The sequence below is a fragment of the Apis laboriosa genome, unplaced genomic scaffold, assembly GCF_014066325.1.
Source record: "Apis laboriosa isolate Shangri-la unplaced genomic scaffold, ASM1406632v1 scaffold17_cov146, whole genome shotgun sequence".
NCBI lineage: Eukaryota > Metazoa > Arthropoda > Insecta > Hymenoptera > Apidae > Apis > Apis laboriosa.
In genome coordinates, this window is record NW_025222181.1 from 1,183,842 (window position 1) to 1,190,034 (window position 6,193).

Below are 6,193 nucleotides of genomic sequence, written 5' to 3' on the forward strand. Positions count from 1 at the left end.
ACGAAGTAGACGTGGCTACGAATGCATTGTGCGCGTTGTCTCGGATAATTCCCTCGTTTACACCCGTAAATCCTAACCGTTTTAACGCGATTCCGTTTCGAGAGATACTGAATCGTAACGATTCCCGTAGGAACGCGCTACCTGGTGGTGGAAAATTGAACCAATAGTTCGAGCAAGCTTATTACATACTTTATGGCTAATAAAATATAGGTGTTCTTTAAGTAATTCTTTTCAAAGATCAGAATCAAATTCGCTAATGCAAATAATTTGATCAATCGTCTTTATAAAATGATTTTATCGACTTATGCAAATTGGATAATATTTTTAACAAGATTTTTATTCCATGTTTCTTCTATGGAAAATTTGATAGAAAAGAGAAAAATTAGAAAAATAATCACAGAATTATTATTGTGATAATATTGTGATAAAAGACTCTATGTATAAATTTTTTTTTTTTCTTTCTTCTTTTTTCGATGATATAAAATTTGTGTTCGAAAATTCAATGATTGATTTATACTCATACAATCATATCAGATGATCCTAATTATGTTATTCAATTTTTCGATCTTTTTTACGACGAATGTCGACATTATTAATTTCAGTAGATATTGAAATCACCCATGAGGAAAATATCGCACAAATTCGATTTAATCGTCAAGATTTACACCTGGCATAGCCATTAAAGAAAGAGAAATTACGGCTTCCTGAATTATATTCGCGCTCCGATTTTATTTAATTATCGACTCGGTAAAATGCTGATTAATTCTTTTTTGCCAACTCGCTTTCATAATCAGTTGAATCATCTTTTAAAACCAGGGCAAAGGAAAGGAGGAACTCTTTTTAATCCTGAATTGACATCACTTATTAAGTTTATTGCACGTAAAACTTGGAAATTATGGTTGAACTTATAAGAAGTACCATTGACATTAGGATTATATGTTAATATATGATGTTGTTAATATTATATTATATCTATATGTATAGCTATATATATATATATAGCTTATATGAAGATAAAAAATATTAATATTAATATTATTAAATATATGTATTTTTATTTTATTTTAATTAGTAAGAAATCTACCATAATCTAAAAATAAATTAAAATAATATCTGATTTCCCTAGAACTTTAAATCTTTCAAAATCACGCGAAATTGTTAACTTTCTCTTAATGTTTCCCACGACGATCTCTTAAAAGAACGTAAAGTATGCTTTTGAAATCACTAATTAACGCATAAAGATTTCAAAAGATATCTTCGGTCCAATTAATGGAATCGAAATCTTGTTGAAAGGAGGAGTCAATTACAAGTACAAAATCGAGATAAAACTATGTCAGTTGATTTTTATCTGAAATAAAAATAAGAAATTAAAAAAAAGAAGAAAATTACTTAAAATAAAATCGAAGTTACATATAAAAGTAAGAAAACGTATATCGCGAAGATAATTAACGATTCAAAATACGTTACAATATCTAATAATCGCGTACTGACCGAAGGCATAATGGCGGAGCAAGGCGGGGCTCTCCACGAATATTTCGGTCCGTTTAAGTAACTTAAACGTGAGAGTGAAAGAGATGCAGATAGACTGAGAAGGGAATGCAACGAGTTCAACAGAGACGAAACGAAGAGAAAGAAAGAGAATTCAGGGCCAAGAGAAGGGAAAGAACAGTTTTATCTATAATCGTTCGATTTGATCAGAAAGAAGATTCTATCGATATTCATATCCTAATTTTATCCAGAATTCTCTGCTTTTCGATTTAATTGAAATCTAAACTTTTTCTGTATTTTCTTCCACTGAATTCTTCTGAAAATGTCATTATTAAATAAGCTATTTTATCATAGAACGTATATACAAAGTATTCTAAATGGAACATATTTAAAAAATGATTTATTTTTATTTTCATGAAAGATAAAGTGATACACAATAGCTCCTTCTTAACTGTCGCATTTTCTCCTAGAGTTATCCCCACTAATTCTTGAGACACGCATGTGCCTTAGAAATCTCCTCGAATAACTGACAATCACGATTCTGCAATTATCATAACTAAGTATTAAATAAAGTAAGAAATGTTAAAATAATTTTTTTTTCAAATATATATTCAAGATAAAATGAATTTTAGGGAATGAAAAAATAGAATAATAATTTATTATAATAACATTCAATTTCAACTCTAAAAGAAAGAAAATTCGCAACGCGAAAATCAAAAAACAAATCCAATGAGAAGGCTGGAGCGTAGCTATGATAAAGTTGCTAAAATATTAGTAGTGACGATGTGGAACCGGTATCTTAGACGCGGACACGCGATTTTAATATTGATTTTTATCCGTTACTTAATTATCGGCCGAAGGGAATCCGGAAAGGAACAGGTTATACCCCCTGTCCGCAAAAAACGTTTAGATACTTATATACATTCCTGTGCGATTTCATTTAATAACCTGAAACGTCTTGACTCTCTTCTGGATACCGGACTTCTTAATTTCTCGCCCACCGTCTACGTTCCTTAATCGGCCATCGTATGGCGCCCATATTACTGGTATATTATCGTACCCCTCTCGGGATTATAGGGAATAAAATCGTCTTTCCTGCTGTTCTGGGGATATCTAGGAGGCTGTCTTCGATACGAATGGTCGAAAACTGGAATAACGATCGAGCACACGAACATCGTTGGAATTATGTGCAGGGGAACGATGCGCTATTTACGCTTTCGCACCCTTATCGACCGAGTTTCTAACACATTCTATACGACAACAAAAATCGAAGTATGCTTCACTCGATGAATTTAAAAAGTAATTGAAAAATGTAATTAAATATTGTATATACTAATATGTATGCAAAAGGAACACGCATAAAAGATACGTATAATTTTCATTCTCATGAACTTCTTCCCTTTCAGCCTAAATCTAATTATACTTTTTTCGAATGTTTTCACTTAAATATCCACATATACAAAAAAAACCAAATTATATCGCGAATAACAGTAAATTAACTACTTCTTGAACACTACACCGTAATATAAAAACAGCTTCAGTTCGTATTTCACACAAATCCGACATAATACTCGAACGTATCGAACGTAAAAACGTGACGCAATCGGTACGTACGCATTACGTATTACCGAATTCGTGCTGGACATAAAAGGTTAATTTATTAAGCCGCTTTATTAAGGTTTTCATCAGGATGAAACGCGGATTCCTACGCGTAGGCTTGTATAATCGGCGATTTTACTCGCTCACAAACCATAACTTAAACATAAATCATCGTCGCAAAGAGTTTGTAGGTCGAAAGTTCAACCGTGTGTGTACACCATGATCTCTCTCAGAGTGCGTTAAAAGCGCGATTTAAGCGGACGTTCTGCAGTATATTCTCGCTTCTTTTTTCGAGATAAATCGAGCCACTTTCACCATTTGTATAATCTCGAATTTAATATCTGTTTTGTGTAAATTTTAAAAAAAAAAAAGAAAAACATCATTGCATAAAAATTATTGCATAGTGAAACACTCGAGTATTTATAGTCTTTTGTCCTATCGCATATCAATTCAATCGAATATTTACACTGTTCTAGTCGATTATAATGTTGTGTTGCCATGTATTTGATGAAAGATTATAGAAAGAATGCTCTACGATTGAAAAATGAATAAATAGTTAATAGATCAAATTTTTTAAATTAAATAAGGTTATGTCTAATCTCAATTGCCCATCAAAACTATTTTCTCTTCAATTTTTCTCGTTTTACAATTTTCTCCTTGCACATCCTTTCTTCATTTGAACTCCTAAATCTCACTTTCTGTCACAATCCTCACAATAAAGAATTCAAAGCTTTCCATATCCCATCCATAAAGAAAATTCGAATACAATAGTCACGTTGATTCCAGGATTCCGAACAGTCACAACTTCTCATTTCCCTCGACTTTTCTTGATCGTACGAACACCGTTACGCACGTGTGCATTCGATGCGAGACCAAATGGATCCTCTCTCGTTCCTTTCCTCTCCATCTTTCTTCCACTTCCAATTCGCGCTGCCTCCTTTCTCCTCCTCTATCTCACGTATTCTCGTCCTCCACGCGTACTCCTCGGCAAAGATCCTTTTTGCTCTTTCATTTCGGCCGCCCACAATCTCCCATGGGCGAGGATTATGCACCCCACCCCCCCTTCGAATCGGCCATTCTCCTCGAGGAATCTTCCTCGCCAGCTACGCTCCGGCTGCAATTTGCATATTTGGGTAGGTTAAATCTAAAAACGGCGCGGAATGCACGAGAGCTCCGTGAAGATTGGATAGGGGTTAAATTAGTTCATAGCAATCTGATGGCAAAGAGATCCGCGCTCCTCCGCGCGAACGTACATATTCTCACCCCTCGATAGTGGAGGGTAGACAGCTCGTTTAAGCAACATGGGATGCAACTGAATTTTAATCGATACGATTTTTTTCTTGCTTCGAATTTTAACAATTTTGTAAAAAAACAATATCATATATATTTTAACTTTTGGAAGATTGGATAAATGGAATATCGAAAATAAATTTATTCCAGAAACTTTGAAATACTTGTTTAATCAGATATGTATATAAGATAAAAAAGAAAAGAATTTATAACTTCCAAGGTGTTCTTAGAACTTCAGAATTAAGTTAATCAAATAATTGTGGATTCGTTCATGGATTAAAAAGTTTATTGAATTTACTAATAGCTAATGTTTGATTAACTTTTAAAATACGACATCAAAGAAAGTTATGTGAAAATAATATTTGTTTAATTTAAAATTTTATCCTTTGTAAGTTTTAAAGGATAAATAAATTTCATAAGCCATGAAATTGAATCTTAATATTTAAAACTACCCTTATAAATATAATTATTTGTTTAATGCTTTATATGTAATATAAAAATAAGATTATGAATAATTTCTAATACAAAATTCTGCAAGCTTTCGAAGTTTCTGAAATTAGTTTCTGATCAAATCACGACGAATTGGAAATTCTACAGGCGACGGAAGGTTTATGCTCATAGAAGAGGAGAATCTTAGATCCTCCTCCTAGGATTTCATAATTTACACTTAGAACGCGGTTAGAGTAATAAAAGTCGGATTTTCGCCAGGGAGGAGCGACAATTCTCGGCCAAAGTTACAATTTGGTTTGCTAATTAACCACGAGCAAAGGTTACGAAGAGGAGGAAAGTATAGGAACAAGTTTACGAATTCGTATCGCGTGTCGTCCTTTCACGGCCATTGGTGGTAGCTCGTTTGATCGATCCGTGTCTTCAGGAAGATCGATGACATGCCTTACGTTCCATGGCAATCGTTTAAGCAATTCGAGAATTTCTGAGAAAAAAAATTCCTTTTTCATCTTTTTTCTTCCTTCATTGCAATTTTAGCAATCAATCAACATTTCTTTCTAATAATCGATATTAATTTTATAAGTATTCTTACATAGAATCACAGTCAACTATTTTTAAATTAAATCAATTTAAATGTGTTACATTTTTTAATATAACTCTTTTTGTATTTGTATTTGAAGAAATTAATCTTATAATAAATTTTTAAGAAAGAATAATGAAACAAATAATTAATAATTCTACTAGTAATTTTTCAAGGAATAACAAATACAAAAATAATTCTTAAACTTTTCATATAACAAAAAAAAATATGAAGACATGTAAATGTTTCTAATTGCAAAGTACTTACATAAATCAAGAAGATGTAACTTGAAGTTTGAACGATCATACAATTTTCTTTTGTAATAAAAGAAATTTTTTAAATTAACTTTATTGCTTTCCTTCTTTTTTTCTATTTTTTTTTTATTTCGATTTTAGAGATTTTCAAAATACGAATAACAGCGGAATCTTGGATGAGAATTCAATTCTCGGGAGGGAGATCGATTTTGCCTTGGATATACAACCCTCCATTATCTCTCGAGTGCGATAGGAATTTTTACGGCCACTTTGTATCATCTTCCTTGCACCGTTCGTGCTACGATTTGCATCGGTGTCCGCGTGGGACTGATGGAAAGCCCCCGATCCCGTGAGAGAAACTATACGTGAATGGGTTTCGATATCGTTTCGATACCATACTGGGGGCTACCGTTCGTCCTCTGAAATTCGAGGTAAATTCGAGCTGAATTCCAAGATTCCAAAGAAAATTTTCAAATCAGTAAACTCTTTCTTTCTTCTTTAAATGAGAAAAAAAAAAAAAAAAAAAAGGTCTCTT